Below are 12,559 nucleotides of genomic sequence, written 5' to 3'. Positions count from 1 at the left end.
GTCACAGGCAGGACCATTGCAGAAGGACAGGCTGACCTCAGGGTGGGGCTAGCCGCGCACCTCCCGCCAGATCGCTTAGTCTAAGGACTTGCGCTTTTTTGTAAAAAAAAAATTATATTGGTTTATTTACAGGGTTAGAATACATTGTTTTTCACACTGGATCTTTCCCATTTCCTTCACCCCCTACCCCAAGGACTTGCTTTTGAGGTTCATGTGCTTCTGTTTTGTTTTTTATTTTCTTTTTAAGAATGTACAATCAGTGGTTCAAATCCACCAGATTCTCTTCTGAGGAAGGAAGGACAATCTCCTGTATCAGTCAAATCTGATTTGATGGTACACACACACACACAAACACAAAATAATAAAAGAAAAAAATTTAAAAATGTACAATCACTGTAGTGACTTTATATAGAGTTGTTTTTCAGTAATGGAAAACTATGCCTCTCCTAAGTCAGTGACGCAGCCTGTCAAGTTCCTGTTCAGTTTTTGCAAATTGAGCCACATCACTTGTAAACGTAGGGGGATCCTTTTGTATGTGGTCACCGTCACCATCCTTCCCACAGGTGGTTCATCGTTTGCCCAGTTATTTAATGCGTACTATTTTATCCAGGGAATTCCCTATTTTCTTTTCCTGGGTACTTATTATTGGATGTTTTGTTTCCAATTGTTAATTACAAATAATGCTATTAGAATATTCTGTGTAGGTTTCCTTTTCAGTCTACTTAGTAATGGGTTTGTATCTTTATATTTCTATTTTTAATTTTTCTGTAGTGGAAAAATGGAATAGCTTAGAAGTTTCAATATGGAAGACTGAAGTTTTAAGACAAATGTAAATTCAAGACACTTGATCTTAGAATTCAGTTTGAGAATTACTTAGGTTTCAGAAGTCCTCACAGTGCTTATGAGACCGTTCATGGCTGTGTATAACTGTGGGTAGATGTGTGAGGGTTAAAAGCCAGAGGCAGTGGTAGCCACCCTTCCATCACACAACTCGTGGAGCAAAATGGGAGCCACAGGATAACTGATCCTTTTTAAAGAGACCACCTGGAAGACCGGGGCCCTGGAGAACTGGGATGTAAGTAAGTGGTCTGCTAGATCATGGTTTGTATGGGACTGTCAGACACAAAGACTACGGAATTACAGGTAGCCTTTTGGCTGCTCCTGAGCTTTAAGGTCCCCTAACTATTCAATGTTGACATTTCTATGGGGCTCTGTTTTTGTTTTGACTTTATGTTGAAAGAACAGTGGAACAGCGGAGACTCAGGAGAGACTTTTTCCTCCCTCATGATGGCTTCTTCAGGAGACGGATCACTTACACTGAAGATCACTTACACTGAAGACTTTCTTAGCCGTGTTTTCCCAATAGAGAAGTTCTTCTGAAGAAACAGGCAGAGCTCTCTGGAGGGGGTTTGGTGGTGGGGTGACACCTGCAATGTCTGAGGTGTCCTGGGAGAGCTTAGGACGCCAAGGGCAGAGGAGGTACTGACAGAAGAGCTCCTCTTGGAGGAGCACCGTGGCTGGAAATGTAGCATAAGAGAAAGTCTAATTGCACACGCACCTTTATGGTATTAAGATTTGAATATTGCTTGAACACCTTTTAGAAAGTAACACAAAGACCACAAAATTCAGGTTAGTGTGTGTTGTGCGTCATGCCTAAAGCTAGGTAGATACGTAAGTTTTCTGTGTTAATTTCAGAGGAACAACTCTTTGGGAAAGCTGCTAAGTGACTCTTAGAAATGGTATTTTCTCATCATCAAGCTCTAGTCCTGCCTTCTAAGTTCCACATCAAACTGGGTGGGCACACAACTCCTCTAAGGTGTAGGCGCTTTCATTGTTTCTTAAAGAAACATTTATTTTCCTGCTGTAATTGTGCAGTGTTTTTGCTGTCAATAAAAGAACGTCAGTCACCAGAAGAGGTCTGCATTGTGTGTGTGTCAGAACGTCAGCAATTTTGTGGTGCTGGACCATTTTACAGCTTTACTGCGGGAAAGGAACGATAAATGGTAAGACCAGACCCCGTTGCTGTTGACTCCAATTCATGGTGACCCACCCTCAGGCTTCCAGAGCTGTATGTAAGTAAATCTTAGCAGGAGGCTTCCCGCCTTTCCCTCCCACGGGTTCCTGTGCTTGAACTGCTGACCTTTCAGCAGCCCTGCAGGTAATCTGCTATGCCACATACACCTGGGCCCCTTAAATGATGTTACATGCTGTTGAGTTGTAACCTATGCCTAGCTGATGGGATTTCAGAGGCTGTAAATCACAAGGGATGTCATCGCCTTCTCTTGTGATCTACATACACACGCATTCTATGCTGTATGGTTTGAACCGACTTGCAGCTGACCTGTCAGCAGGTTTTCAGAGGCTATGAATCACAGAGGAGTAAATGATCCATCTTTTTTAGAGTAGTTGGTGGATTTAAACCACTTGCCTTTTGGTTGGCAGTGCAATTCCTTACTCACTAGGCCATCAGAGCACCTGTATATATACATTTTATAAACTTAATAGAGTATTATTTTTGTCAGAGGCCGCTCCAAAGCACTGAAGAGCAAGGATGTCAGACTGGAGACTAAGGTACAACTGATACAGACCATGGTCTTTGCAATCACTTGCTATGCATCAGAAAGCTGGACAATGACTAGGGATGATAGAGAATTGATGTCTTTGAGTTGCGGTGTTGGCGAAAAGGATTGAATATACCATGGACTGCAAAGAGAATGAACAAGTTTGTCCTGGAGAGGCTGAAGCCAGGCTGCTCCTTGGAGGCAAGGATTCTGAAACTTTGTCTGACATACTTTGGGCATGTTGCAAGGAAGGATCAGTCCTTGGAGAGGGACAGCACAAGTGAGGAAGACCCTCGATGAGCTGGATTGACTCAGTGATAGGGGTAGGTGTATCAGAGACAATAAGATTGGCACAAGGTTTAGGACTATTGTATGAGTCGCAGGCCACTTGATGACACATAACAATTAGTATTTTAGATACTAAATTACGTAGTCTTATTGTGACCTCTTAGAACATATTTGAGATGCATTCTATACTGAAGGCTATAGTCTTTGAGCTTCATCAGTAAGTGTGTCAAGTCTCATGAAAATCAGGAAGGCACTCCAAGGTGGATACCTGCATGAGCCCTGTCTACAGCCCTTTGCTCTTCCAGCTCAGCTATTGAAGAGATGGACTGAGACAGTGAATGTCCTCCTGGCCATGCATGAGCTATTAAGTATTTGCCAACATCACAATTCAGACATCAATTCTTTTCCAGTCCTCCTTGTTAATGTTCAGTTGCCTCCTGTGCACCTGGAAGTTGCACAGTAAATAATGAGTAGTGGACCCAGACAGTGTGTGTCCGTTTGCAGCTGATTTCTTTCTCTCAGCTTACTGCCCTCTAGATGCATCCTTGTTATGTGGTGGTTCACAGATTTTTCAGTACTTGGTGTTGCACAACATTCCATTATATGTACATACTATAGTTTATCCATCTCTCCATTGATGGTCACCTGGGTTATTTCCACCTCCTTTACTATTGTGAAAATGCTGTAAAGAACATGTTTTGTTGTTAAGTGCCACCGAGTCGACTAGGACTCCGAGTGCCTCTATGAACAAAGGCTTGGAAGCTCTCCCTGCCCCAAGCCAATCTCACCATCTCAAACAAACTTGACCCAATTGCTACAGTCACTATGTAAATCCACCTTGTTTGAGGTCTTCCTCTCTCTGATCTTCCACCTTTCCCACTGTGTTTTCTTTCTCCAAGGATTGGCTGCACCTGACAACATTCCCAAAGTATGTAAGATGCAGTTTTCATCATCCTTGCCTCTAAGTGCACACTGGTTTCATTTTCCTTAGGACAGACCTGTTGGTTCTGTTGGCAGTCCATGGAACATTCAGTACTCTTCTCTATCAGCACAACCAAGGCCTAAACTAAAGCTGTTGTCCGGAACAAAAAAAAAAATACTGTATGGTTCAAAACCATGAAAGGAGCGCAACAGGTATGCTTTTTCCATGCCTTTCAATCTATATGCTGAATAGTTCATTCAAAAAGCTGGACTTTACAAAAAGTGTGGCATCAGGGTAAGAGGAGGGCAGACTCATCAACAAACTGCATTATGCAGATGACTCAACCTTGTTTGCTGAAACTGAGGAGGACTCGAAACTCTTGCTTCAGAAGACCAAAGATGATAGCCTTCAAGATGAGTTACATCACAACTTCAAGAAAAAATTCTCACCACGAAGCCAATGGGCAGCATCATGATAGATGGAGAGAGGATTGACGTTAACGATTTTATCGTACTGAGATTCACAGTCAGCACCTTTGGCACCAGCATTTAGGAAATAAAAAGGTAAGTTCACTGGGAAAATCCGCTCTCAAGAAGAGCATAATTAGGCAATTAGAGCACATAGGCAATTAGATACTGCACTGCAGGCAGAATCCTCATCTTGGAAGACACTGAAAAATGAGAAGGAACAGTTATAAACATCCACTGATAATTGGAATGTATTAAGTATGAATGTAGGGGAACTGGACATTGTGAAAAATGAAACGAACACTTCATGATTGACCTACAAGGTGCTAGAGAGCTCTGGTGGCCTAATGGTAAGAAGCTGTGCTGTAATCCCACAGAAACCTGGTTAAAATTCTCCACTGAAGAAAGATGGGTAGTCTCCTCCTACCCAATTTATTGCCTCTGAAAAGCTCCTGGAGGGTCAGTTATGAGTTGGTTCTGACTTGATGGCATGTAACAACAACAGCAGCAGCAGCAGCAGCAACAACTAGGCACTAGTGAGCGGAAATGGATTGGATCGGTCACTTTGAGTCAGGTAATTATATGATATGATCTATTCTAGGATTGAAAGAAAAAAATGTGGTTGCATTCATAGTCAAAAAGACCATTTCTAGATCCATTCTGAGGTAGAAAGCTCTGAGTGACAAGATACTATCCATACGTATCATATACAGGCGTACCTGCCACTGCCATCATCGTTCAAATATATGCACCAACAACTAAAGCCAAGAGGAGAAAATTGAAGATTTCTACCTGATTGTGCTCATGCGAAACCTATATTTGGACCAGGAGGCAGTTGTTAGAACAGAGCAAGGAAAGACTGCATGCTTCAAAATCAGGAAAGGAGTGTGCCAGTGATACGTCCTGTCTCCATACCTTTTCAATCTATATGAAGAACAGATCATTTGGGAAGCTGGACTTTATGAGGAGGAACGTGTCATTAGAATTGTAGGAGGACTTGTCAGCAAATTGTGTTATGCAGATGACGTAACCTTGCTTGCTGAAACTGAGGAGGACCTCAAGCATTTGCTGCAGAAGGCCAAGGACAGTAGTCTTCAATACGGACTGACGCTCAACATCAAGAAAACAATGATTCTCATCACTGAGCCAATTGGCAGCATCATGATGGATGGAGAAGAGATTGAGGTTGTTAACAGTTATAGCTTGCTCAGCTCCACAATCAAAACTCTTGGTACCAGCAGCCAGGAAATCAAAACACAAATTGCATTGGGAAAGTCTGCTGTCAAGGACCTCTCCAAAGTACTGAAGACCAACAATGTCAGTCTGGATAACAAGGTGCATCTGATCCAGGCCATGATCTTCACATTAATTTGCTATGCATCAGAGAGCTGGACAATGAATAAGAATGACAAGAAGAATTGATGTCTTTGAGTTGTGCTAGAGAATAGAATGGAACATACCGTGAACAGCCAAGAGAACAAATAGGTCTGTCCTGGATAGGGTGAAACTAATTTGCTCTTTGGAGGCAAATACTTTGAAGCTCAGTTTAACATACTTTGAGCATGTTACCCGAGGAGAGATCAGTCCTAAGAGAAGGACATCATGCTTGGAATGGTGGAGGGACAGCACAGGAGAGGAAGACTTTGGATGAGACAGATTGATACAATGAGTAGGCTAATAGGACAGGCGTGTTGTAAACCGTGAGATTGGCTTAGGATAGGAGAGGGTTTAGAGCTATTGTATAAAGGGACGCTATGAGTTGCAAATGTTTTAACGGCACATAACAACCACCACCAACATTTGCAATCTGAAAGTGATGAAACATGCAATCAAAGTTCGTTAGTAATTGGTGAAAAGGAATTTTGCTTTTTAAGGAGAAGAGTGAACTGGGGGGGAGGGGTGGGCAGGGAGAAAAATGCAACAATGAATGAATGGAAATCTAAAATCTCTGTAAATGTACATTAAAAGAAATTAAAAAAAATTGGTGACAAGAATGGAATGCAAAAGTTGGGAACAAGGAAGAAGAGCAAATAGCTGGAAATTACTGACTTGGTGACAGAAATGAAACTGGAGAGAGAATGATTGAGTTTTCTACAGCCAGTGATTTGTTCATTGCAAATACCTTTTGCAAATGGCAACTATACACACGGACTTCACCTGATGGAATACACAGGAGTTCAGATTGATTACAACTGTGGAAAGAATTGTTGGAGAAACTCAATTATCAGCTGTGATAACCAGGCCAGGTGCACACTATGTGCTAGTTCAAATTGTAGCTAAAGAAAACGAAAACAAGTCCATAAGAACTGAAATATGACCTTGAGTTTATTCCACCTCAATGTAAGATCCATTTCTAGAAGAGGTTTGAGGCATTGAACACCAGTGACTGAGGACCAGATGAGCTGTGGGATGACATCAAGGATATCATCCATGAAGAAAGCAAAAGATCATCACAAAGACGGATGAAGTAAAAGACCAAAGTGGATATCAGAAGGGACTCTGAATATTGAACTAGTATGCCGAGAAGTCAAAACAAAGGTAAGAGATGATGAAGTAAAAGAGTTGAACAGGACATTTCAAAGGTCAGCTCGAGAAAACAAAAGTGTTAGAACAAGGTATGCAAAGGGCTAGAGTCAGAAAATCAAAAGGGAAGAAGTTGCCCAGTATTTCTCAAGCTGAGAGAAGAACAAACTCAAGCCACGAGTTGAAATTCTGAAAGATGCTATGGGCAGTGAACATGGGTGTGAGTATATCTGTCTGTGTCCTATTTCTTATTTCTTGAGGATATACACCTAGTAGTGGGATTGGTTTGGAAGCAGGAGTGGCATCCACTTCCTAAACAACATGCCTCTGGAAACGCTATGGACTTTGTGAAATGATTTCAGGTCTTTTGTTTCATCGGGTCACTATGAGTCATGCTTGCCTCGACTGCAGTCAACAACACAACAGTGGGATTGGTAAATCAAATAGTATTTCTATTTCGGATGTATTTTATAACTATAGAAAGTTTTTATTAGAATAGTTTATCTTAACTCACATAATTTATATTTTTAATATTAAATAGGAGATGAAGCTCAATGGTCCATTCATTTTTCACCAGTCTATTTCAGTTTGTCCTTTTAAATTCAATTGCTTTTTGATTATTTATATTTTAACAGACTACAGTCAATTTACTAGCTACTTAATAGGGTAATGTTTTCAGAAATTGTTCAATGTTAGGACATTACACCTTTCTTGGAGTAATTAACAGAAATTGTAGAAGGTAAATTTTATTACATATCAATATTTAGCAGTGTTTTGTTTAGCATAAATGTTAACTTTATTTGTAATCACTGGTTAAAAAAGGCAATAAAAATAGAAAAAGAGTAATCAGAAAACTTACTGAATTTAGCTTGTTTCTACAATTGTTACAAGAAGTCTTAAGCTAAACAATATCTGTATGAAAAAACACAATAATTTTAAAATATATTATGATATTGTCTCTTTGGTATATGTACATATATTAGCTGATGTCTTGTATAGCAAACCTAATCACTTGTAACAGAAACACACTGAATGCATAATTGTAAGTTATCAGAAGTATTATTTTCGTGTGCACAATTCTGTTACTGTGGAGTTTCTCTTTTTATCTTTTCACTATTACATTTTCTTCTTTCCTTTTCCCTCAGCCCACCCTGCAATGCATCCTTTGTTCCAGATTGTTCTCATACATATAATGCCTAATTATGTATTCCTTTTGGACAATTCTTCCCCTTATCTGTTCTATTGTAATGTTCATTATCTGTTCACTCTTCCTATTCTTTTCCCAATTCCCTCCCCAACCCCAGCTATCCAGCTATTTTATAACAGTTATGTTATGCAGTATTTGTCCTTTTGTAACTGAGATATTTCATTCAGCATAATGCTCTCCATGCTCCTCCATGTTGTGTGATGTTTTATGAGTTCATTGTTTTTCAGTGCTGCATAATATTCCCTTATGTGAATGTATCATAGTTTTTCTGTCCATTCATTTGTTGATGGTCACTTGGGTTGCTTCCATCTCTTTGCTATTGTCAATAATGCAGAAATAAACAAGATTTAGGTTTCTTTTCCCAGTAGTGGAATTGCTGGGTCAAAAGATATTTCCAATGCCAATTTTTTTTTAAAAGCACCAGACCACCTTCCATAGTGGCTGTACATTTCCACCAAGTGAATAAGAATTCCAGTCTTTCCACAACCTTACCAGTATTTGTTGTTTGCTGGCCTGTTGAACTTTGATACTGTTGCTGGGGTAAGATGGTATCTTGTCTAGATGAGTTGTAAGATATCATCCATGAAGAAGGCAAAAGGTCGTTACAAAAATAGAAGAAAAAGAACAAATAAAATTAGATGTCAGAAGAGACTCTAAAGATTGCACTGGAGCATCGAGAAGCCAAAACAAAAGGAAAACATGTTGAAGTGAAAGAGCTGAACAGAAGATTTCAAAGGGTCTCTTGGGAGGACAAAGCAAGGTATTATAAAGGAATATGCAGAAAGCTAGAGGTGGAGAATAAAAAGGGAAGAACTTGCTCTGCGTTTCTCAAGCTGAAAGAACGGATAAACAAATTTAAGCCTCTTGTTGCAATATTGAAAGATGCTATCGGCAATATATTGCATAATCCAGGAAAAATCAAAAGAAGATGGAGGGAATACATAGAATTACTGTATTAGAAAGACTTGATTGACATGGAAAAATTTTAGGAAGCACCATATTGGCAGGAGCAAATGGTAATGAAGGAGAAAGTAGAAGCTGTGTTGAAGGCATTGGCAAAAAATAAGGCCCCAGGAATCGACAGGATACCAATTGGCTTATTTCAATTAACAGATACAACCTTGGATGCACTCACCAGTCTATGCCAGGAAATTTGGAGGAAAGCTGTCTGGCCAAAAGATTGGAAGAGGCCCATATTTGTTCGCATTCTCAAGAAAGATAATCCAGCAGAGTGTGGAAACTATTGAACAATATTAATGTCACATGCAAGCTAAATACTGGGGAAGATCATTAAAAAAATCAGCTAGAATAATACGTAGATACGAAACGTCTAGAAGTTCAAACAGGATTTAAAAGAGGCTGTGTCATCAGGGATACTATTGTTGTCAGATGGATCCTGGAAGAAAATAATTCCAGAATAATGTCTATTTTGTGCTTTATTGACTATACAAAGGCATTTGGCTGTGTGGATCATAACAAGTTGGGGCTGACATTGAGAAGAATAGTGGGAATTTTTTTAATTTTAACGTAAGTTTATAAAGAACTTGGAGTTCCATTCATTCATTGTTGTACATTTCCTTCCCTGTCCCCTCTGCTCCCCAGTTTGCTTTTTTCTTTGGAAAAAAAGTTCTTTCATTGTTCTACAATCGTTCTGCACCCCTCTCCCCCCCCCTCCCTGGACCTCTTTACGATGTAACTTTTATTCTGGACTCTTGTCATGCCAATAATACCTAATCATATATTCCTTTTATACAGTTTTCTCCCTTTTCTATTTCAATGCCATGTACATTATTTATCCCCTCTTTTCTTTGTTGTCCCCAACCGCATATTAGTCCTGTTCTAAAACAGTGGCATTGTGTAGTCTTTGTCTTTTGTGACTCAGATATTTCACTCAGCATAATGTCCTTCATGACCACTCGTTTTGTATAATATTTCATGAGTTCCTTGTTTTCAGTGCTGCATAATATTCCATTGTATGAGTATACCACAGCTTCTCTATCCATTCGTCTGTTGATGGGCACTTGCGTTGTTTCCAACTCTTTGCTATTGTGCACAAAGCAGCAATAAACATGGGTGTGCATACATCTGCTTGGGTGGCAGTTATGGTCTCTTTAGGGTGTATTCCTAGTAGTGGAATTGCTGGGTCAAATGGTATCTCTATTTGCAACTTTATAAGAAAGCGCCATACAGCTTTCCATAGTGGTTGCACCATTTTATACTCCCACCAACAGTGAATGAGGGTTCCAGTTTCTCCTCAACCTCGCCAGCATTTGATGTTTGCTGTGCTGTTAAATTTTACTATTGTTACTGGGGAGGGGGTTGTTTTCTCAATTTTGAGATGAAATCCATATTGAAGGCTGGAGTTTTCAATTTTCTGGAACAAATGCTCCATGTCCTCAGTTTTGGTTATGCCATCTGCATAAAGCAGATTGTTGATGAGTCTTTCTCCAATACTGCTGCCACATTGTCCTTTATAAAGTCTAGCCCTTAGGTGATCTGTGGAGTACATAGATTAAAAAGGTATGGAGAAATGATACATCCCTGATGTACTCCTTTCTTGATTTTGAACCATGCTGTGTTCCCTTGCTTTGTTCAGAAAACAGTTTCTTGCTCTAGGTATATAGGTTTCACATGAGCACAATCAAGTATTCTGCGGTTCTCATTCTTCTCAATGTTAGCCACATTTTGTTGTGATCCAAATACCTTGTATAGTAAAGAAAACACAGACATTCTTCTTGTACTCTCTGCTTTCAGCCAAGATCCATCTAACAGCAGCAATGATATCCCTAGTGCCACAGCCTTTTCTCAACCTAGCTTGTATTTCTGGTAGTTCTTTGCTGATTTACTGCTCTAGTCATTTTATGATAATCGCCAGTGAATTTTTTCTTGCATGTGAAATTAGTGATACTGTTTGATAATTTCCACATTCTGTTGGATTACCTTTTTTTTTTTTTTGAGATTGGGATTAAATACGGTTCTCTTCCAGTTAGTTGGCTGGTAGCTGTCCTCTAGATTTCTTAGCCCAACATGATGAGCATGTCCAGCCAGGCCGCATCTGTTTGTTGAAATATGTCAATTGGTATCCCATCAATTCCTGGGGCCTTCCTTATTTGTTGCCAATTGCTTCAGAGAAGTTTGAACTTCCTCCTTTATTACCATTGGTTCTTGATCATATGCTGCTTCCTGAAATGTTGAAGATGAAAGTGCTGAAAAATGCAGGGAATTATTTTATTTTTAGTTACCAGCATATTGACCAGCACATGAAGTCAGAGGCATTTGGAACAAAGGACAAATTCGAGGAAGGTAAAGCTATGTGACTGAATTAGAAAACTCAGGCAAATCAATTCAGCACTATTTAATGCAATAAAACACTGTTTTCGTTGGAATCACAGGTTACTTTAGAGATGATTTTCTTTCCAGAAATAGCATTTAAGTATCAAAACAAAAAACTGGGGTTTACTTTTAAGTAGTGGTTTATAGCAGAGTGAGATATTTTAGGCAAACTAAAAATGGATTTGAAAAGTACCCAGTTTCTCCTTTTAAAGTAACTTTTTCTGGGCATGCTGTTGAACGCAGGGCAGCCTGTGTGCTCAGAGTTGTCCTGGAGTTGCTCCCAAACCAGGAAGAATTCCCAAGCAAATGGAAAGTTTTTCATTCTACTTTCAGGAGACTCAATATGCCAATGTCGATTTCAGTGTGCTTTTTTCAGCATTGTTAAACTTCTTGTGAAATACTGGAACTCTCACAGTTAGATATTTGTTAAAGAATCTGTTTTTGGACAGTCCTTAGTTGAAGCTCTGGCCCTCCTTGTTTTGACCAAAAGTCACATAGATGTTCTCCAGCTTATTTGATTCTATTTATTAAAAAAAAGCCTACTAAAATACAGTTGTGCTTCTTAAATAACTAATACATGCTCTGCTGGTATGGAGGCCTGGCACCTGCCACTGTGCCACTTGTAACCATGATTTCTCTACAGATGCCACCATTAGCCTTGTGTCTTCTGGCTACTGAAATAGTTAATTCTTCAATCTTGTCATCTAATTTGTTTTGTTTTTAGGAATTTTTTTTTTGCATGTGATTTTTAAAAATTATCTTATGGGTTCCCCCCCATTCACATTGTGTTTATGATCATTCCCATATATTCTGCGTTGTTGTTGCTATGTGCCGTCGAGTTGCCTGTGACTCATAGTGACCCTATGTACAACAGCCCTAAAACCTGCTCTACCCTGTGCCGATCTTATTGTCTCTGACACACCTACCACCATTACCTCAGTGACTGAATCAATCCACCTCATTGAGGGTCTTCCACTCGTGCGCTATCTCTCTACCCTCCCAAGCATGATGTCCCTCTCCAAGGACTGATTCCGCCTTGCAACATGTCCAAAGTATGTCAGATGAAGCTTCAGAATCCTTACCTCCACTTCACCAAAGAAGACATTAAGATGGTCAACAAGCACATGAAGAAATGTTCAAAATCCCTAGCTCTAAGAGAGATGCAAACCAAAACAACTATGAGATATGATCTCACCCCAGTCGGAATTGCAAAATTTAACAGAACAGCAAGCAACAAATGCTGGCGAGGTTGTGGAGA

The sequence above is a fragment of the Elephantulus edwardii genome, unplaced genomic scaffold (genome assembly GCF_000299155.1).
Source record: "Elephantulus edwardii isolate Elephantulus edwardi_28Jun2011 unplaced genomic scaffold, EleEdw1.0 scaffold00024, whole genome shotgun sequence".
Lineage (NCBI taxonomy): Eukaryota > Metazoa > Chordata > Mammalia > Macroscelidea > Macroscelididae > Elephantulus > Elephantulus edwardii.
The sequence above is the reverse complement of the archived record's forward strand: the minus strand, read 5'-3'. Positions refer to the sequence as shown.